The sequence below is a fragment of the Saccopteryx leptura genome, chromosome 4 (assembly GCF_036850995.1).
Source record: "Saccopteryx leptura isolate mSacLep1 chromosome 4, mSacLep1_pri_phased_curated, whole genome shotgun sequence".
NCBI classification, from domain to species: Eukaryota; Metazoa; Chordata; class Mammalia; order Chiroptera; family Emballonuridae; genus Saccopteryx; species Saccopteryx leptura.
In genome coordinates, this window is record NC_089506.1 from 128219847 (window position 1) to 128242864 (window position 23018).

The 23018-nt window shown below is 43.3% G+C and overlaps 1 protein-coding gene across 2 annotated transcripts in view; it reads left to right on the top strand.

The window, feature by feature from the left end:
- The window catches only part of SERINC5 (serine incorporator 5), a 176928-nt gene that overhangs the window by 24530 nt on the left and 129380 nt on the right, over positions 1-23018 (top strand). The gene's annotated exons all lie outside the window — the stretch shown is intronic.

Consider the following 23018-nt stretch of genomic DNA (forward strand, 5'->3'; position numbering starts at 1 on the left):
TCATCCCACATTAAATGCAGGCCATTCCAGCTGGCTCAAGGTCCGGAGGAAACCTGGACTTGGCTGCGGACCTCCATACCCCTGAGCCCTCTTCTGGAAATCAGAAAAATTCTTCGCCCTGGCCGGTTGGCTCAGTGGTAGAGCGTCGGCCTAGCCTGCGGAGGACCCAGGTTCGATTCCCGGCCAGGGCACACAGGAGAAGCGCCCATTTGCTTCTCCACCCCTCTGCCACGCTTTCCTTTCTGTCTCTCTCTTCCCCTCCCGCAGCCAAGGCTCCATTGGAGCAAAGATGGCCCGGGCGCTGGGGATGGCTCTGTGGCCTCTGCCTCAGGCGCTAGAGTGGCTCTGGTCGCAACATGGCGACGCCCAGGATGGGCAGAGCGTCGCCCCATGGTGGGCGTGCCGGGTGGATCCCGGTCGGGCGCATGCGGGAGTCTGTCTGACTGTCTCTCCCTGTTTCCAGCTTCTGAAAAATGAAAAAAAAAAAAAAAAATCAGAAAAATTCTTCAACGGGCACTCGAGCGGGGATCCCGGCACAGACTCCTGTTGTCCCATCCTAGATGACTCAGGAATAATGAGAAAGCATAGGTTACAGGCAACAGACACTATTAACACAAGGAACACACTTGTCTCTCTCACACTCAACTCAGTTATTTGAGCTCAGACAAAATGCAGCGCAGCACAAAACGGATTCCTAATGTTACTGGTCACTCTAAAGTGAACAAATCCAAATATCCAAATTTCAGAGAGTGGCGTCCTGCTTCTGAAAGCCCTGGGTAGGTTACTGGCAGCATCCTACCTACTACCTCAGGATTGTGTGCTCCGGAGCCCAAAAGCCAAACCAAATGAGGATCCTCCGTGAATACTTACTCAGCTCGAGCTGTCCTTCTGGTCTCCGACCCAAAACTCCGCCAAGGGAGAATCCCGGGCGAGCCCCCAAAATGTTGCATCCACCGGGTACGAGAACAAAGGTTGCAGACTTTCAGGAGTTTAGATGTTACTTTATTGGCCAGTTTAACCTGCGCACGGGCGAACTCCCAAGATGTCCGGAGACACCGTGCTCACAAGGAGCTGTAAACGGAAGCCGCGCCTGGCACTTACAGCCAGGTCCTTATATATCCTAAGTGAGCAAGCATTTACAGAAGCAGATGTGGCAGTTTAGCTATTGGCTAGGGAGGTCGCACACAGCATAGCAACAGGGGCCGGCATAGCAACAGGGGCCGGTTTTAGCTTAGTGGCAAATTTCAAACATAAACTTCTGATAAGGGTCTCTGACCTTCTTTGTTCTCAGCCTCACAGGGGCCCTATCAGCACTCCCTGTTCTTTTGATACTTACACTCTTGGCAGCCCCAGCATCTCAGTACTCCCTGAATCTAGCATTGGGGAGCTCACTACTGTTCCTAGTCTTAAGTTTTCTGAGCCTTGGTTTCTTTGTTCATCAAAAGAGGGATGTGGCCCTGGACTGTAGGCTCAGTGGTAGAGTGTCAGCCTGGCGTGTGGAAGTCCTCAGTTTGATTCCCGGTCAGGGCACACAGAAGAAGCACCCATCTGTCTCTCTACTCCTCCCCCTCTTGCTTCTCTCTTTTTCTCCCCCCTCCCCAACACACACACAGCCATTGCTCAATTGGAGCGAGTTGGCCCAGGGCACTGATGATAGCTCCATGAACCTGCCTCAGGCACTTAGAAGAGCTTAGCTGCTGAGCAACACTGCACACCCTAGATGGGCAGAGCATTGCCCCCTAGTAGGCTTGTGGGGTGGATCCCAGTTGGACTCCATGAGGGAGTCAGTCTCTCTGCTTCTCCTCTCACTGAATAAAAAAAAAGGGGGAGGGAGTTGTGCCTTGCCTCCCTTATATGCTTGTTGAAAGGAATGATCCAATATTATGACTCTCTATTATCTGTAAAGTGGGGTTAACTGAAGAAACTATGCAGAACTATGTAATATACAACAAAAGGCATTTATTTGAGCAAAATGAGTTGTTATAACCTGGAAGGGACAGATTCAGGTAGCAACCTAAGTTCTCTTAGAGAACAAAGAAAGGTCTCTGAAGGCAAAAACAACAGTGCATTTATCCATGTAAATGACAGATTGCTGGCTAGGTTAACAAGGATTGGTTAGCTCCATTATGCAAATGAGAGAGGTGAAAACTATAAGGAAGGAAGTTAAAGTCCATATATGTCCATGCAGCAATTTTTCCAGGATGTTTGTGGTTCAGCCTGAGCTGAGATTAGCAACTTAATAGCAGCTCTGAGAACTGAGGCACATGATGTTCATAGGCCCTGCTTTCTTAATGGCCTCCCTACTTCATTTATCTATCTATCTATCATCTATTTATTTTTTGGTATTTTTCCAAAGCTGGAAACGGGGAGGCAGTCAGATAGACTCCCACATGTGCCCAACCGGGATCCACCTGGCACGCCCACCAGGGGGTGATGCTCTGTCCATCTGGGGCGTTGCTCTGCTGCAACCAGACCCATTCTAGCACCTGAGGCAGAGGCCATGGAGCCATCCTCAGCACCTGGGCCAACTTTGCTCCAATGGAGCCTTGGCTGTGGGAGGGGAAGAGAGAGACAGAGAGGAAGGAGAGGGGGAGGGGTGGAGAAGCAGATGGGCGCCTCTCCTGTGTGCCCTGGCTGGGAATTGAACCTGGAACTCCTGCACGCCAGGCCGACGCTCTACCACTGAGCCAACCGGCCAGGGCCCCTACTTTATTTTAACTGACTCTCTTAGCAATGCTTATTCCATTTTATTTTTTCCATTATCAGTGGTGATGCATGTGTGTCAGGATTCAAATGCAAGAAACTAAGACCACTCTAGGTATTTTAAGCAGAAGGGAATTTAATGTAGGGAATTAGCTGTTTAAGAAATGTAGTAGAGGCCCTGTCTGGTTGGTTTAGTTGTAGAGAGTCGGGTGCATGCGGGAGTCTGTCTGACTGCCTCCCCATTTCCAACTTCAGAAAAATAAAAATAAAAAATAAAAAATGTACTAGAGCCTGACCAGGTGGTGGCGCACTGGATGGAGCGTCGGACTGGGATGTGGAGGACCCAGGTTCGAGACCCCAATGTCGCCATCTTGAGCGCAGGCTCATCTGGTTTGAGCAAAGCTTGGACCCAAGGTCACTGGCTTGAGCAAGGGGTTACTCAGTCTGCTGAAGGCCCACGGTCAGGGCACATATGAGAGGCCTGTCAATGAACAACTAAGGTGTCGCAACGAAAAACTGATGATTGATGCTTCTCATCTCTCTCCATTCCTGTCTGTCTGTCCCTATCTATCCCTCTCTCTCTGTCTCTGTAAAAAAAAAAAAAAAATTTATTTATAAAAAAAAAATGTACTAGAGGAGCAAGAATCTGAGAACTCCTGGATTAAAGAACACAGAACACTGCAGCCCTCATTGGTGCAGTGGATAGAGCGTTGTCCCTGAGAGCAGAGATCACAGTTTGCATCCTGGGGTCATCAGCTTGATCCTGAGGTCACTGGTTCGAGCACATATGAGATGCAATCAATGGCACAACTAAGTGGCACAACTATTTGATACTTCACTTTCCCTCTCTCCCTTTTCTCCCCTTCCCTCCCTTCTCTTAAGAAACACCATAGCAGCAGTCATCTAGATGGAAGCCAAAGCTGCGGAGGCCACCGCGCCTGCCTCTGGACACCTACACAGCCGGTGGCTCAACATGGAGGACTACCCCATCCTGCACCCACAAACACACATGTGCACGATTGCACACCCTCCCCCCCCCCCCCAGTCTAGCCATTATTTGCCTGGGACATTGCCTGGCAGCGGACACCACAACAGAGTGGTGTGGCGGCCCCATCTTCTTCCAAATGTTGTGAGTGTTGCTAATAATAGTCAGGACCCTAACAGTGAAGAGTCTGGGAAATGTGGTTTCACTTTTCCAGATTCTTCCGTATTGCAAGATACATAGAAGAATATGGGAATGGGTGCAGAGTGGGACCATGTCATATGGACCACACGCTGTGAGGAACTGGTATGATAAAGTCCACCCTAGTGAATACTGTACTTCCTGTCCATGGCTTGACCAAAGGGGAAAACAACCTCAAAATAGGGCAGGAGCGTTGAGAAGGTTGACTTAGAGGCGGGGTGATGGAAATGTGTACCTTAGAAACTGGTTTTGCTCCCTTTTGTCCTTTCACTGAATGACCATTTTTCCACACCACCAGCAGGCTGATCTTTTTGCTAAAGTGTATATAGGTCAGCCTGACCTGTGGTGGTGCAGTGGGATAAAGCGTTTACCTGGAATACTGAGGTTGCCGGTTCAAAGCCCTGGGCTTGCCTGGTTAAGGCACATATGGGAGTTGATGCTTCCTGCTCCTCCCCCCTTCTCTCTCTCTTTCATTCTCTCTCTGCTCTCTCTAAAAAAATATAAAATAAAAAAGAATAAAGACTTTAAAAAAAATAATAAAGTATATAGGTCATTCATGTTATTCCCTGAGTGATTTTTCAACCCTGGATGGGGTAATGTGATGGGTTTCCTAAATGCAAGTGCTTTCTGGGAATTAGGGGTTTGTATCAATATATTGTATATTCTAAATAACAATGTCTATAATACATGTCCTTTCAGTCATACCTGATTATTAGTAATTTGTGTTCATTTTTTTATATGTACTCTCCCTAGGACTCTATCAATTTTACTAATTTTGTATAAATAAGAAAAATTTAAAAAAAAATTGTAAGTTCGCTGCTCTATATTTCCCCCTTTTTACTTACTTTGAGTTTAATCAGTCCTTTTATTGATTTTTTTGGTGTGTATGTCTGTGTGACAGACAGAGAGAGGGACAGATAGGGACAGACAGTCAGGAAGGGAGAGAGATGAGAAGCATTAGTTCTTCATTGCAGCACCTTAGTTGTTCATTGACTGCTTTCTCATATGTGCCTTGATGGGGGGCTACAGCAGAGCGAGTGACCCCTTGCTCAAGCCAGTGCCCTTGTGCTCAAGCCAGCAACCTTGGGTTTCAAGCGAGCGACCTTTGTGTTCAAGCCAGCAGCCATGGGGTCATGTCTGTGATCACACACTCAAGCTGGTGACCCCATGCTTAAGCTGGATTACCCCACTTTCAAACCAGTAACCTCGGATTTCGAACCTGGGTGCCCTGCATTCCAGTCTGATGCTTTATCCACTGCACCACTGCCTGGTCAGGCCCTTTTACTGATTTTTTTTATTTTTTTATTACAGAGACAGAGAGTGAGTCAAAGAGAGGGATAGATAGGGACAGACAGACAGGAACAGAGAGATGAGAAGCATCAATCATTAGTTTTTCATTGCGCGTTGCAACACCTTAGTTGTTCATTGATTGCTTTCTCATATGTGCCTTGATTGCGGGCCTTCAGCAGACCGAGTAACCCCTTGCTGGACCCAGCGACCTTGGGTTCAAGCTGGTGGGCTTTTGCTCAAACCAGATGAGCCCGCGCTCAAGCTGGCGACCTTGGGGTCTTGAACCTGGGTCCTCTGCATCCCAGTCCGACGCTCTATCCACTGCGCCACCACCTGGTCGGGCCCTTTTACTGATTTTTAAGACAGAAACTGAGACCATATTTTATTTTAATTAATTAATTTATTTATTTATGTTTTTTTTTTTTTACAGAGACAGAGAGTCAGAGAGAGGGATAGACAGGGACAGACAGACAGGAATGGAGAGATGAGAAGCATCAATCATCAGTTTTTCGTTGCGACACCTTAGTTGCTCATTGACAGGCCTCTCATATGTGCCCTGACCTTGGGCCTTCAGCAGACTGAGTAACCCCTTGCTCAAGCCAGCGACCTTGGGTCCAAGCTTTGCTCAATGCGCCACTGCCTGGTCAGGCTATTTATTTTTTTATTGATTTTAATTTACTGTGTTTACATAGATTCTATTGTTGCCCCGAATGCATCTCCCCTTCCCCGTATTCCCCTTAACATCTCCTTTGCCCCCCTTCCCATAGTGCCCTCCCCCCTTCCCTTCAGGTTTATCCCGTCCTATCATCCCTTTTCCCTCTGTTCTCTTTTCCTCTGGTCCCTTTGATCCCTCCTCTGTCTCAATTCCATTCCTGAGTTTACATTGTTCATTGGATTCCTCAAATGAGTAAGGTCATATGATGTTTTTCTTTTTCTGCCTAGCTAATTTCACTTAACATAATAGTTTCCAGGTCCATTCATGTTGTTGCAAAAGGTAAGATTTCTTTCTTTTTCATGGCCTCATAATTTTCCATTGTATCTATGTACCACAGCTTTTTAATCCACTCACCCACTGTTGTACACTTGGGCTATTTCCAGATCTTCACTATTGTGAACAATGCTGCCATAAACATAGGGGTGCAGTTCCACTTTTGAAACAGTGCTATGATGTTCTTGGGGTATATTCCTAACAGTGGTATAGCTGGGTCAAAAGGCAGTTCGATTTATAATTTTGAGGAATCTCCATACTGTTTTCCACAGTGGCTGCACCAGTCTGCATTCCCACCAGCAGTGCAGCAGGGTTCCCTTTTCTCCACATCCTCACCAGCACTTATTCTGTGTTGTTTTGTTGATGAGCACCCTTCTGACTGGTGTGAGGTGATAGCTAATTGTGGTTTTAATTTGTATTTCTCTAATGTTGAGCATTTTTTCATTTGACTATTGGTCATCTCTATGTCCTCTTTGGAGAAGTGTCTATTCATTTCTTTTGCTAATTTTTTTTTATTTATTCATTTTAGAGAAAGGAGAGAAAGTGATAGAGAGAGAAGGGAGGAGGAGCAGGAAGCATCAACTCCCATATGTGCCCTGACCGGGCGAGCCTAGGGTTTTGAACCAGTGACCTCAGCGTTCTAGGTCAATGCTTTATCCACTGTGCCACCACAGGTCAGGCTCTCTTTTGCCATTTTTTTGTTTGGATTGTTTATCTTCCTGGTGTTGAGTTTTACAAGTTCTTTATAAATTTTGGTTATTAACCCCCTTTCAGATGTATTGTCGAGTATGTTCTCCCATTGTGTAGTTTGTTTTTTTTATTCTGTTCTTATTGTCTTTAGCTGTGCAAAAGCTTTTTTTTTTTCTTTTTTGTACAAAAGCTTTTTAGTTTGATATAGTCCCATTTGTTTATCCTGTCTTTTATTTCACTTGCTCGTGAAGATGAATGGGCAAATATATTGCTGCAAGAGATGTCAGAGAGCTTAATGCCTATGTTTTCTTCTAAGATGCTTATGGTTTTACGACTTACATTTAAGTCTTTATCCATTTTGAGTTTATTTTTGTGTGAATGGTGTAAGTTGGTGGTCTAGTTTCATTATTTTAGCTGTCCAATTTTCCCAACACCATTTGTTGAAGAGGGTGTCTTTACTCCATTGTATGCTTTTACCTCCATTGTCAAATATCAGTTGTCCATAAAGATGTGGGTTTAATTCTGGGTTCTCTGTACTGTTCCGTTCATCTATATGCCTGTTCTTATGCCAGTAACAAGTTGTTTTGAGTACCATGGCCTTGTAGTATGACTTGATATCAGGAAGTGTGATACCTCCTGCTTTATTCTTCCCTTTCAAGATTGCTGAGGCTATTCGTGTTCGTTTTTTGGTTCTATATAAATTTTTGGAATATGTGTTCTATATCTTTGAAGTATGTCATTGGTATTTTAATTGGTATTGCATTGAATTTATAAATTGCTTTGGGTAATATATACATTTTAATGATGTTTATTCTTTCTAACCATGAGCACGATATATGCTTCCACTTGTTTGTATTTTCCTTGATTTCTTTTATCAATGTTTTATAATTTTCCAAGTACAAGTCTTTAATCTCCTTGGTTAAATTTACTCCTAGGTACTTTATTTTTTTGTTGCAATGTTGAAGGGAATTGTTCCCATAAATTTCTCTTTCTGACAGTTCATTGTTGGTGTATATAAATGCCTCTGATTTCTGAGTATTAATTTTATATCCTGCCACTTTGCTGAATTCATTTATCAGGTCCAGTAGGTTTTTTTTGACTGAGACTTCAGGTTTTTCTATATACAATATCATATCATCTGCAAATAATGATAGTTTTACTTCTTTTTTTTCCAATTTGGATGCCTTTTATTTCTTCCTTTTGTCTGATTGCCGTGGCTAGGACTTCTAGAACTATGTTGAATAAGAGTGGTGAAAGGGGGCACCCTGCCTTCTTCCTGATCTTAAGGCAGAGGTCTCAAACTCGCAGCCCGCGGGCTGCATGCGGCCCGCTGAACAATTTTGTGCGGCCCACAGACTAATCCACGAACTACAGTTTCTGGTCGTTTTGTGACACTGAAAAGTGTTGCGTAACAGTTGCCTTTTGTAGACCTAGTGCGGCCCGCCGAATGGCTGTAATCTTGCTCTGCGGCCCACATGCTGAGTTGAGTTTGAGACCCCTGTCTTAAGGGGATTGCTTTTATTTATTTTTTATTTTTTATTTTTTTTGTATTTTTCGGAAGCTGGAAATGGGGAGAGACAGTCAGACAGACTCCCGCATGCGCCTGACCGGGATCCACCCGGCACGCCTACCAGGGGCGACACTCTGCCCACTAGGGGGCGATGCTGTGCCCCTCCGGGGCGTCGCTCTGCCGTGACCAAAGCCACTCTAGTGCCTGGGGCAGAGGCCAAGGAGCCATCCCCAGCGCCCAGGCCATCTTTGCTCCAATGGAGCCTTGGCTGCGGGAGGGGAAGAGAGAGACAGAGAGGAAGGGGGGGGTGGAGAAGCAAATGGGCGCTTCTCCTATGTGCCCTGGCCGGGAATCGAACCCGGGTCCCCCGCACGCCAGGCTGACGCTCTACCGCTGAGGCAACCGGCCAGGGCCAGGGGATTGCTTTTAATTTTTACCCATTGAGTATTTTGTTCACTGTGGGTTTGTCATACATGGCCTTTATCACGTTGAGGTATGTTCCCTGTATTCCCACTTTGCTGAGAGTTTTGATCATGAATGGGTGCTGGATTTTATTAAATGCTTTTTCTGCATCTATTGAGATTATCATGTAGTTTTTCTCCTTCCTTTCATTTATGTGATGAATCACATTGATTGATGTGTGAATATTATACCAGCCTTGCCTCCACAGAATAAATCCCACTTGATCATGGTGTATGATTTTTTTCATATATTGCTGGATCTGGTTTGCTAATATTTTATTGAGGATTTTAGCATCTGAATTCATCAGGGATATTAGCCTATAATTTTCTTTCTTTGTGTTGTCTTGGCATGGTTTTGGAATCAGAATAATGCTCGCCTCATAAAAGAGCTTGGAAGTTTTCCCTCCTCTTGAATTTTTAAAAATAGCTTGAGAAGGATAGTAGTTAGTTCTTTGAATATTTGATAGTATTCACTTGTGAAGCCATCTGGCCCCTGGCTTTTGTTTGTTGGGAGTTTTTTGAAAACTGTTTCGATCTCATTTGTTGTAATCAGTCTGTTTAGATTTTCTGATTCTTCCAGATTGATTTTTAAAAGATTATGTGTTTCAAGAAATTTGTCCATTTTATCTAGGTTGTCTAATTTTTTGGCATACCGTTCTTTGTAGTATTTTTTTACAATCCTTTGTATTTCTTTTGTGTCAGTTATTTCTCCACTCTCATTTCTAATTTTATTTATTTGAGTCCTCTCTCTTTTTTGCTTGGGGAGTCTGACTAAAGGTTCATCAATCTTGTTTACCCTTTCTAAGAACCAGCTCCTGGTTTCATTGATTCTCTGTATTGTTTCTTTAGCCTCTATGTCATTTATTTCTGCTCTGATCTTTATTATTTCCTACCTTCTACTACCTCTGGGCTTTACTTGCTGTTCTTTTCCTAGATCTTTTAGATGCAGGATTGTTTATTTGAGCTTTTTCTAGCTTCTTAAGGTATGCCTGTAATGCTATGAACTTCCCTTTCAGTACTGCTTTTGCTGTGTCTCATAAATTTTGAGTTTTTGTATGCTCATTATCATTCGTTTCTAGGATTTTTTTTCTTAATTTTTTTAATTTTTATTTTATTTATTCATAGTGTGTCCTTTAAGTCTGCTGTTTCTTTGTTAATTTTCTTTTTTTGAGGGTCTATCTAGTGATGTTAGTGGGGTATTGAAATCCCCTACTGTATTGCTGTTGATCTCGCCTTTTATATTCATCAAAATCTGCTTTATATATTTAAATGCTCCTATATTAGATATTTATAATGGTTATATCTTCCTGTTGGATTACTCCCTTTATCATTATGTAGTGACCTTCTTTATGCTTACTATAGCCTTTGTTTTAAAGTTCATTTTGTCTGATATAAGTATTGCTACCCCACCTTTTCTTTCATTTCTATTTGCATGAAATTTTTTTTTTTTTTTAACAGACAGAGAGAGGGTCAGAGAGAGGGATAGACAAGGGCAGACAGACCGCAACGGAGAGATGAGAATCATCACTCATTAGTTTTTCTTTGTGCATTGCGACACCTTGGTTGTTTATTGATTGCTTTCTCATATGTGCCTTGACCACGGGCCTTCAGTAGACTGAGTAACCCCTTGCTCGAGCCAGCAACCTTGGGTCCAAGCTGGTGAGCTTTTGCTCAAACCAGATGAGCCCGCGCTCAAGCTGGTGACCGCGGGGTCTCGAACCTGGGTCCTCAGCATCCCAGTCCGACGCTCTATCCACTGTGCCACCGCCTTGTCAGGATGCATGAAATATTTTTTTCCATCCTTTTACCTTCAGTCTATGTGCATCTTTTGTTTTGAGGTGGGTCTCTTGTAGACAGCGTATGTATGGGTCCTATTTTCTTATCCATGCAGCTATCGTATGTCTTTTGATTGGATCATTTAAACCATTTACATTTAAGGTTATTATTGATATGTAGTTGTTTATTGCCATTTTATTTTTTAAAGCTGTATTCCTCTTTTGCTATATTCTTTTCCCCCTTTGATCTGTTTACAACAGACCCCTTAGCATTTCTTGCAGCATTGGTTTGGTTGTAGTGAATTCCTTGAGTTGTTTTTTTTTTTGTCTGGGAAGCTTTTTATTTCTCCTTCAATTTTAAACGATAGCTTTGCTGGATAAAGTAGTCTTGGTTATGTAGGCTCTTGTTTTGCCTTACTTTGAATATTTCTTGCCATTCCCTCCTGGCCTCAAGTGTTTCTGTTGAGAAGTCGATGTCATCCTTATGGGGGCTCCTTTGTAGGTGATAGCCTTTTTTTCTCTAGGAGCTTTAATATTTTCTCTTTATTATTTAGCTTTGGTATTTTAATTATGATGTGTCTTGGTGTATATTTCTTTGGGTTTCTCTTTAATGGAGTTCTCTGTGTTTCTTGAACTTGTGAGACATTTTTCTGAATTAATTTAGGGAAGTTTTCAGCTATGATATGATTGAACAAAGTCTCTATCCCTTGTTCTTTCTCTTCTTCTTCAGGAACCCCTATGATGCAGATGTTCTTTCTTTTCATGTTGTCACAGAGCTCTCTTAGAGTTTCCTCAGACTTTTTGAGTCTCTTTTCTTTTTTCTGCTCTGCTTCCATACCTTCATTTTATTATGTTCTCTAACTTGCTGATTGGATCATTGTTCTTTTTTATACTTACTATCTCTTTATTTAGGTGTTCGTTATGTCCATCTATTGTTGTTCTAAGATCTTTGAGCATCGTAACAATCATTATTTTAAACTCTGCATCTGGTCATTTGGTTGTATCTGACTCATTCAAGTCCTTTTCTGGGGATTTCTCTTGATTCATTTGGGTTGCATTTCTCTGCCTTCCCATTCTGTCTGTGTATAAGAAGGGTGTGGCCAGTGTAGTCCAATGGGTGTGGCCTCTGTGTTCCCTAGGTGTGGTCTGTCTACAATGCTGCCACCCCTTCTGCTGCCACCTCTGGCATTTGGGTATGGGCATTGCCGACCCTGGCCTGCTGTGTCCATTGCTGTGGTTTCCACCTCACCTCCATGGTGTAGGGGTTAGGTTCACATGCTCAGGCTACAAGCCCTGTCCCCTTGGGTCGGGCTGTGTACCTCACGGGGGCTGCAAGCTTAGGCACCACAGGCAGGGTTGTGCACCTATGCTCAGCCATGGGTCTCCGCCTGTTCCCTAGCTTCCGCCCTGCAGCTGCACGCCCTGGCTCCACACGCGGGGCAGTGCTGCGTGCCTGCGCTCAGCCGCGGTTCTCTGCAGTTCCCTGGCTTTCACCATTCCCTTGTGGGTGGGATTGCAAACAGGACTGCTCTTGCTGACCTGACCCGCAGCCGGGTTGGACCCCTTTCATGTTCCCCTTCGGTCCTTGCTGGGTGAGACTGAGCTCACGCCAGGCCTCAGTTGTGGCCAGCACAGCTTCCACCCCTCTGACGGGACTGTGCTTCTGCGTCCTGCTGCCACCTGCAGGGAGCCCTCAGCCGTGTGGGTGGAGTGGAGGTGCTGCAGCTCAGACCCTAAGACTCACTACTATAGTCCCGAAAGCTCCCTCCTTCTAAGCAACTCTGCTCTGAGTGCCACGGGAGAGCTTGTTTGGCTGGTGTCCTGCTTCCCTTTGCTGGTATTGCTGGTTCCAGGGGAAATATTCACTTTAGATTTGGGGGATGACTCAGCCCAGGGGTTAGAGTGGCTGTCTGTCAAAATGTTTCTCCCTGTGCCTCCTAGATTACACTCTCTTCCTGCTGCTCTGGTCCTCTCCTCTCTTTCTGTCCCCCAGAGCCCCGGGTGAGTGGTTGTTAGAGAGGTTTTCTGCGCGGTCCCTTTAAGAAGAATCCTGGGTCTGACAAATCAGTCTCTTTCTCACAAACAGTATCCTGACTTGTTTTGCAGTTAAACACTGTCCATACACTTCTTCTAGGGCCTGGGGCTGCAGGCCAGAGCTTTGTTACAGGGACTCAGGACCCTCCTCTCTCTGCTAAATTTGCTTCCCGCCACGCTAGTCTCTCCAGGCTGCCATTCGCTCTGGGGAGCTGGGCAGCCCTCTCCACATTTCCGCTTTTCCTACCAGTCTAATGTGTGGCTTCTTCAGTGTTTCTTGGTTAAAGAGTCCTCTTAGTTTAATTCAAAGTTGGTTTTTTCAGATGATGGTTCTTAAAATTAGCTTGTAATCCACTTTGGTTCTGGGAGGTGGAGGTTGGTACGTCTGCCTACTCCAGCGCCATCTTGCCGCCCCTCTGAGACCATATTTTAAATGTTGATTTTTTTCTCTAAAATAAGTACTTATCCCATATTTTACATCTCACATATTTTGATATGTTGTATTTTTATTATTTAGTTCAAAATATTTTCTAAATTTTCTTGTGATTTATCTGACCTATGGGTTATATAGAAGTGTGTTATTTTCCAAATATTTGACAATTTTCCAGGAGTATTTTTTTTTCTGTATTTTTCTGAAGCCGGAAACGGGGAGAGACAGTCAGACAGACTCCCGCATGCGCCCAACCGGGATCCACTCGGCACGCCCACCAGGGGGCGACGCTCTGCTGGGGCTTCGCTCTGTTGCGACCAGAGCCACTCTAGTGCCTGGGGCAGAGGCCGAGGAGCCATCCCCAGCGCCCGGGCCATCTTTGCTCCAGTGGAGCCTCGGCTGCATGTGGGGAAGAGGGAGACAGAGAGGAAGGAGAGGGGGAGGGGTGGAAAAACAGATGGGTGCTTCTCCTGTGTGCCCTGGCCGGGAATCGAACCCGGGACTTCTGCACGCCAGGCCGATGCTCTACCACTGAGCCGAGCCACCTGGCCAGGGCCTCCAGGAGTATTCTTGCCATTGATTTCTAATATACTTTTATGGTGATCAGAGAACATATTCTGTATATATTCATTCCTTTTAAACCTATTGTTTTATGGCCCAGAATATGATATTTCTTGGTGAATATTCCATGTGCCCTTGAAAAGATCATTTATTCTACAATTATTGGGTATAGTGTCCAAGGTGGTTGCTACTGTTGCTCAAATCTTCATCTTTGCTGATATTTTTCGGGGTTGAAGTGGTATCTAATTCTATTAGTTATGGGAGAAAGGGGTTAAATATCCAATTATGATTGTTTTTGTCTTGTTTTTTCTATTCTATCTATTTTTGTTTAATATATTTTGAAATTCTATTAGGTGTACACATATATAAGTTATTTTTTGTTTATTTTTTGGGTTTTTTTTTTTTAGAGCAAGAGAGAGATAGAAAAATAGGGAAAGACCGACAGAAAGGGAGGGAGATGAGAAGCATCAATTCTTCATTGTGGTACCTTAGTTCATTAGTTGCTTTTTCATATGTGACTTGATAGGTGAGCTTCGGCTGAGCTAGTGACCCCTTGCTCAAGACAGCAACCTTGGGCTCAAGCCAGCTACCATTGGGTCATGTCTGTGATCCCAAGCTCAAGCCAGCAACCCTGTACTCCGCTGGTGAGCCCGCACTCAAGCTGGTGACCTTGGGGTTTTGAACCTGGGTCCTCAGCATCCCAGGCTAATGCTCTATCCATTGTACAAAACACCTGGTTAGACTAAATTTCTTTTTTTTTTTTAGTGTTTACCTTGTGAACACTTCTTTTGTGTGTGTATGACAGAGACAGAGAGAGACAGAGAGAGGACAGATAGGGACAGATAGACAGGAAGGGAGAGAGATGAGAAGCATCAGTTCTTCGTTGCAGCACCTTAGTTGTTTATTGACCGCTTTCTCATATGTGCCCTGACTAGGGTGCTACAGCAGATGGAGTGACCCCTTGCTCAAGCCAGTGATTTTGGGCCATTCTGGTGAGCTTTGCTCAAACCAGATGAGCCCCTGCTCAAACCGGTGACCTCGGGGTTTTGAACCTGGGTCCTCCATGTCCCAGTCCGACGCTCTATTTACTGTGCCACCGCCTGGTTGGGTGAACACTTCTTTTCCTTAATTTTTATTTACCTTATTTCCCCATGTTTAAGATGCTCCCATGTATAATTCGCACCTTAATTTTGGGGCCCAAAATTTGAAAAAAAAATGTATTACATAAAGTTATTGAACTCGTTTTATTCACCATAAAATTCATACAACTTCTCATCACTGTCAAAATTCCCATCCATTAGCTTGTCCTCATCTGTGTCTGATGATGAATCACATCTTCAACAATGCGCGCAAAAACAAGCGTGAAAAAAGTGGGAAATGCAAGTAGATAAACTACAACCACTGTATAAGATGCACCTAGTGTTTAGACCCCAATTTTTTGAAAAAAGTTACGTCTTATATGTGGGGAAATACGGTATTTAATGATTGACTTTAGAGAGAGGAAAAGAGAGAGAAAGAGAGAAACAATGATTTGCGATTGTACTTACTTATGCATTCATTGATTGATTCTTTTATGTGCCCTGACTGAAAATGGAATTTGCAACCTTAGTATATCAGGACGATGCTTTAACCAACTGAGCTACCTGGCTGGGGCTAGTATTGTTATGTCTTTTAAATTAATTGATCCTCTTCTAAAATGATTCTTTTTATCTCTAGTAATACTCTTTGTGTTCAGGTGTTTGTCTGATGGCCTTACCACATTTTTTTTTTTTAAGAGAGAGAGAGACAGGAAGGGAGAGAGATAAGAAGCATTAACTCATAATTGCGTCACTTTAGTTGTTTATTAATTGCTTCTCATACGTGCCTTTACCAGGGGCTCCAGCCAAGCCAATGATGCCTGCACTCAAGCCAGTGACCTTGGGCTCAGGCCAGTGACCACATGCTTAAGTTGGGAAGCTTGCACCCAAGCCTGATGAACCTGTGCTCAAGCCAGCGACCTCAAGGTTTTGAACCTGGGACCTCAGTGTTCCTGGTCAATGCACTGTCCACTGTACCACCACTGGTCAGGCAGCCTTACCATCTTTTTAACTTTCAACCCATCTGTGTCTTACATTTAAAAGTGTCTCTCTTATAAACAGCAGGTAGTGGGACTTGCTTTTTGATCCTTCCAGTCTGACAATCTCTGCATTTTTTTTTTTTTTAAATAAATTTTTATTAATGGTAATGGGATGACATTAATAAATCAGGGTACATATATTCAAAGAAAACATGTCTAGGTTATTTTGTCATTAAATTATGTTGCATACCCCTCGCCCAAAGTCAGATTGTCCTTCGCCACCCTCTATCTAGTTCTCTGTGCCCCTCCCCCTCCCCCTAACTCTCCCCCTGTCCTCCCTCCCCCCACCCCTGGTAACCACCACACTCTTGTCCATGTCTCTTAGTCTCATTTTTATGTTCCACCAATGTATGGAATCATGTAGTTCTTGTTTTTTTCTGATTTACTTATTTCACTCCTTATAATGTTATCAAGGTCCCACCATTTTGCTGTAAATGATCTGATGTCATCGTTTCTTATGGCTGAGTAGTATTCCATAGTGTATATGTGCCACATCTTCTTTATCCAGTCTTCTATTGAAGGGCTTTTTGGTTGTTTCCATGTCTTGGCCACTGTGAACAGTGCTGCAATGAACATGGGGCTACATGTGTCTTCACGTATCAATGTTTCTGAGGTTTTGGGGTATATACCCAGTAGAGGGATTGCTGGGTCATAAGGTAGTTCTATTTGCAGTTTTTTGAGGAAAATCTCTGCATTTTAATTGGATGTTTAGATCATTTACATTTAATGTAGTTATTCATGTTTATACTTAAGGTTATATATTGGTCATTTCCATTTCTCCTTCTGTTATTTGTTCTTATCTTTTTTTGAGGGGTGGGCTTTTTATTTCTAAAATGTATAAGAATTACAGTATGTAACATCTCGAAAAGGTGATAAGCATCAGAATTTCACTATTAGTGATGGAAACCCTTATAGGTGGGTCTATTTACTAGATACTGATGGCAAATGATGAATTAAATAATATTACATGAAAACCAATTTTAAAAGTGTTTTCTGCTTCAGAGAAAAAAATAACTGCAGTGGAATGAATAATGTCCCACAAGCATCATGGCCACCAGACCCTCAGAATGTGACCTTATTTGGAAATACAGTCTCTGCAGATGTAATTAGTTAAAATGAGGTCATACCGGACATGGGTAGGTCTTAAATTCAAGGACTGGTATCTTATTTAGAAGGGCAAAAGAAAGCACAGACAAACAGGGCAAAAGCCATGTGATAATGCCTGACCTGTGGTGGCACAATGGGTAAAGCGTGGACCTGGAATGCTGAGGTCACTGGTTCAAAACCCCAGGCTTGCCTGGTCAAGGCAATATGGGAGTTGATGCTTCCTGCTCCTCTTCCTTCTTTCTCTCTCTAAAATGAATAAATAAAAAAAATCTAAAAAAAAGAATACAGTTCAATTGTTAAAAAAAAATCCATGTGACAAAGGAGGCAGAGATTGGAGTGAGGTAGCTACAAAGCAAGGAGCAGGCATTGCTGGAAGCTGGAAGAAGCTAGGGAAAGGCAAGGAAGAATTCTTTCCTGGAGCCTTAGAGGGAGTGTGGTCCTGCCAACACCTTGATTTCATACCTCTAGGCTTCAAAATTGTGAAAGAATAAATTTCTGTAGCTTCATGCCACCTGTTTTATGCTAATTTGTTATGACAGCCGTAGTAGACTGATGAAACTACCAAAATTTTAAAATAGAGATGGTCAAAATGAGTAGAAGAAAGAAGAATTTAACTTTACACTTGACACCTTTCTTTGCTTTTTGTGTTTTAAAAACTATCATGGGTCTTTGTGATGGGAAGACACATGACTAGGACATGTGACTCCTGAATGACACATGAATTGGGTCACATGACTTCTCCTCCTGGTGTTGACATCATTGTGTGACTCCCTCATCTTGAGTGTGAGTGGGACCTATGACTTGCTTCTGACCAACAGAATACAGCGAAGGTGACAGGATGCTGCCTTAGTGATTGTACTGTATAAGATTGTAATGCCTGTCTTATATAGATTCCCTCCCTTACTGGCTTTAATGAAGCAGGTCATCACACTGGGGAGGCCCACATAGAACAAAGGCAAATTTCTGGCCAAGAATTACCTAAGAACTGCGGGTAATTCTCACCACAGCAAGAAATCGAGGCTCTCCGTCCAGCAGGCTGAAAGGAACTGAATTCTGCCAGCAACCACTGGAGCTTAAAAATAGCCTTCCCCAGTCCAGCCTCAGATGAGATCACTGCCCCATCTAACACCTTGTTGCCTTGAGAGATCATGAATCAGAAGAATCGATCAAGCTGTGCATGAACCCCTGACCCACAAAACTTGATATATAGCCTGACCAGGCGGTGGCACAGTGGATAGAGCGTCAGACTGGGATGCGGAGGACCCAGGTTAGAGACCCCGAGGTCGCCAGCTTGAGCGCGGGCTCATCTGGTTTGAGCAAAGCTCACCAGCTTGGATCCAAGGTCACTGGCTTGAGCAAGGGATTACTCAGTCTGCTGAAGGCTCACGGTTAAGGCACATATGAGAAAGCAATCAATGAACAACTAAAGTGTTGCAACGAAAAACTGATGATTGATGCTTCTCATCTCTTGCTGTTCCTGTCTGTCCCTACCTATCCCTCTCTCTGACTCACTCTCTGTCTCTGAAAAAATAAAATAAAATAAATGCAGTTATTTTAATCTTTAAAAAAAAACAACAAACGATATATAATAAAGATAATAAAGGCATGTTGTTTTAAGCCAACGGAAAGAAGAAAGGAAGGGAGAGAGGGAAGGAAGGAGGAGGTTGCTGTTTTATAAAAGTAATTTATAGTTATAGAAAATTTGGAAAATACAGAAAACTATAAAGAAAAAATAAATATCATTTTTATTCCCAGAGAGAACAAAACCTATTAACACTCTTTTATTATATTTCATTTGTGTTAAAAATACATTAGACCATACTCTGTACCGTCTTATATCCTAACTTATTTTTACACAATGTGAACATTTTTACATATAAGAATTCTTAAAAGCAAATATTTTAATGGCCATATTACATTGAGTTGATCATATCAACATTTATTTTATTTTTCTTTCATTAGAAATTTAGTGTATTTCTTAAAAAAAAAAAAAACTATTATAAATAACTCATGGATTTTTCTCTATGCCCATGCCTCTTATTTTAGGCTGTAGCCTTGGAAATAGTCCTGCTATATAACACAGCATAAATATGTGTCCTAAAAATCACATTATGCCCGATCAACACAATAAAAACCATGGGCTTTGTGGGAAAAATGGGGTTGAGGCAAGGCTTTCAATGACATATTTTTTTAAAAAGCAACCAAGTAGAAATGGTATTATAGTTTTACAAATGTTAAATTGTAAAGAAGTATATAAATTCTTTGAAAAAATTGGCATTTTTGAGGAAGAACTGAAAGTTGCTTGTGGAAGTGGGTGTTGCAAGAGTTGCAGCTTGTGAATTGTGAAGTCGTGGAGGGGTTATCTGAACTGATGGAAAGCTGAACACAGAGTTGCAGCTTGTGAATTGTGAAGTAGTGGAGGGGTTATCTGAACTGATGGAAAGCTGAACACAGAGTTGCAGCTTGTGAATTGTGAAGTAGTGGAGGGGTTATCTGAACTGGGTGGAAAGCTGAACACAGAGTTGCTTCAGAGTGACTTGTCCAGAACGCACTCATTGAACTGAGTGTGTGCGTTTCATATATTCCTACGTGGGTAGCTCAGTTCAGCTGCGCAGTGTTCTGCCTTCAGTTAGTGTCTCATCCTGTACTTGAATTATGCCCTAACATGGTATGGGGAGGAAAATGTTTTTCTTGACCTTCTTAGGGTCTCTGGCTAAGTTTGAAAATTAAACTGATACAGACAGGAGAAAAGCATACACATTTATTTAATGTATAAATTTTATGTGACTTGGGCACCCTCATAAGGAAATGAAGATCCAAAAGAAATGGTGAAACCTACTTGCTTTTATATTAGGTTGAACAAAAAAGCAATTGTGGAAAGAGTGACTAAATTATGTAGGGAGGTGAAAGGAAGATAACTATTTTAACAAGGTCTGTTTGTATAGAATTCTTTCAATTGCAACTTTTTGTTCTTGATAATGTCTTCCTGGTAGAGGGAGGCTCCTTTCGTGTGGGAGTTTTATCTCCTTTCTGGAAGAAAAAGGAAGGTCAGAGTACCCTTCTTGTACCTGCTATTTCTCAGGTGCCTTTAAGTCAAAATAACCAACATGCCAAAGCAGCATATTTTGGGGGTGAGATGTTCTGAATCCCTTCAATATCAATGCTGTTGGAACAAATTTATGTTTTCAGAGCAAGTACTGTATAGCAGAACTGACTGTAGGACGAATAGCTCAGAAGCCCTGGGCATAGCAGCCCTTCAGAAAGGCTGATCAATGCACACTCCTGTTAGTTGGGAAGGAGGAGCTGCCCCCCCCCCTTCCTGCTTTGGACCAACTTCCAGAAAGTTGGTCCTAGAAGTGGCTGCTAAGGTCTTGTGTCCCTGCTACCCAGATGCTCAGATTTCTTATACCATAGTGAGTGAACATCTCCAGAGACAGGAGTTTTCTATTTTCAAAAGCAGCTCTAAGCTCTACTTCATTTTAGCAGGCTCTGATTTAATTCCTCTTTTTTGTGGGCCTCCTGAGGCTGAATGACTTGTCTGCCCATGTCTCAGAGAGGGATGCAGTATTGTATGGCAGTTAAGAGGCATGCAGCCTCACAGGTGGCTGGGAGCTATGGCTCAGGGCCCTGGAGGGCCATTGACCCCTGGTTATTGGATCTCTAGTGTCTCCCTAAAGCAGGGGTCCCCAAACTACGGCCCACGGGCCACATGCGGCCCCCTGAGACCATTTATCTGGCCCCCGCCGCACTTCCGGAAGGGGCACCTCTTTCATTGGTGGTCAGTGAGAGGAGCCTAGTTCCCATTGAAATACTGGTCAGTTGGTTGATTTAAATTTACTTGTTCTTTATTTTAAATATTGTATTTGTTCCCATTTTGTTTTTTTTACTTTAAAATAAGATATGTGCAGTGTGCATAGGGATTTGTTCATAGTTTTTTTTTATAGTCCGGCCCTCCAATGGTCTGAGGGACAGTGAACTGGCCCCCTGTGTAAAACATTTGGGGACCCCGCCCTAAACCATAAACTAAAAATTGAGACGTGCGGGGGGGGGGGGGGGTTGTGCCTCTGGGTTTGAGAAAGTTCAGTTGGAAGCCCAAATCTTGGAACTCTTAGCACACTCAAGTAGTTTTAAGAATAATTGTCAGGCTGTTTGAAATTAAACCATTTGGGGAAGTCTTTGGTGGGGAGCAAGCCAGAGAAAGTCTCACTGCTGACTGTGAGGTTTCTGATGGGAGTGGTCACCTCACTGCTGGTCACAGGTTACCATTCTCTGATGGCTTCTGTTGAATCTGGGAAGTCACACAGTGGACTTCTGGAGCTAGAAGGGTCCTCAAGGGAGCAGCATGCTCACCTTACTGAGGAGGAAACAGTCCCCCAGAGAAGGGACCTCTTCCAAGACGACACACTAATCAGACTGCAGTGGGGGCCACCACCCTGCTCCCTGGTCTTTGCCATGCCCCAGGCCCTCCTACACAGTTGACTCTTGTGTAATGTCAAGAGAGTGTGGGTGGAGGTTGGGTCTTCCTCTGAAGACCTCTGCTGTCTTAGCAGCAGTTCAACAAACAGCTCATGGCTGCAGATTTTAAATCTTATTCTGAATTTTCATGACTGAAATTTCTTTTTTCTTACACTGCATTTTGCTGTCATATAATCCCAATTAAAACATTTTACCTCCTCTCTTCTTGTAAGCTCCCAAGCAATTGTTTAAAAATTATTTTGCCTGACCTGTGGTGGCACAGTGGATAAAGTGTCGACCTGGAAATGCTGAGGTCGCCGGTTCAAAACCCTGGGCTTGCCTGGTCAGGGCACATATGGGAGTTGATGCTTCTTGCTCCTTCCCCTTTCTCTCTCTCTCCTCTCTAAAATGAATAAATAAATAAAAATTTATAAAAAAATATATTTTCCAGCCTGGCCTGTGGTGGCGCAGTGGATAGAGCATTGACCTGGAACGCTGAGGTCGCCGGTTTAAAACCCAAGGGTTGCCAGGTCAAGGCACACTCAACAAGCAGGTGGCGAGCAACTACAGTGAAGCAACTATGAGTTGATACTTCTTGCTCACCCCCTCTGTAAAATCAATCGATAAAATCTTAAAAAGAAAATTTTATTTTCCAGAAAGTTCTGCTCTGCCTTTGGGTCATATGATTTAACAGAAAGCAGTTTTAAAGAATGTGCTTTCTTACCAAGTGAAGTCATTTGTGAAAGTTGCAGGTTGCTGAGTAAGGGGTATTAGGACCATGAGCCACTCTATGCAAATTGTTAGGCCCAGCCTTGGCTTCTGGCTGCAGGCTTTACAAAGCACAAAGCAGTAAATTATTTCCTTCTGATGGGGGAGAGGAGGGATGAGGGCTGTCACGGGATTGCGTTTTCTTGGAAGCAGGAGGTTCTACAGCACTGAGTGTGACTTTTTCCTGCTGTGGCATAGCAGAAAGAAAGGGCTCAGAGTACAGGGGAAGGAGGCTGATGCATTCATTTCATTTGCCCCTTATTATGCTGAGTATGAGGGTATTCCCAGATTATTAGGGAGATGCCCTCTCTGCTATTCTCAGCACTGTCCTTCCAGATTTGTAAGAGTTTGAGAGCAATAAAACTCAGGGACTGTAAAGAAAGGCCAAAGCTTCTAATTTGAAAATATCCTATAAGGCTATTATTAGAGGGGATAAAGAAAAGGCTACAGACTTGCTCAGTGGTGGCATTTGGGAGGAATGTGACCCAGGGGGCAGTGTAGCTGGTATTTTGGGTAGGGCAGTTTCTTGAGGGCGTCTTGTGAGAGCTGATACTTAGCATGCCTTGATAACCTCCAGATGTCAATAGCACTCACCAGACTTTGTGAAAAAACTGCCCCCACCTTTATAACCAACAGTTCAAAAGGCCCTGGGGGATGGGATGGTGCTGCCCAGATAAGAACCACAGAATGCTGTGGGCTTGATAATTTTAAACTGTTTAGAACTCTTGCAGAACCTTCTAAATCCTACTTCTAGTAGTACACAGCTAGGAAGATGTAATAGGATGAAAATAATCAAGATAGATGATTCCACCACCTTGACATATATAACATACTTTCAAAACTTGATGTAAAGCCAGTAGCCACAGCCACCATCACAGCCGCCTGGTCCATGCAGGTTCGCATTTGATTTGGACAGACGGTAATGAAACAATGGAGCCAAGAAGTGG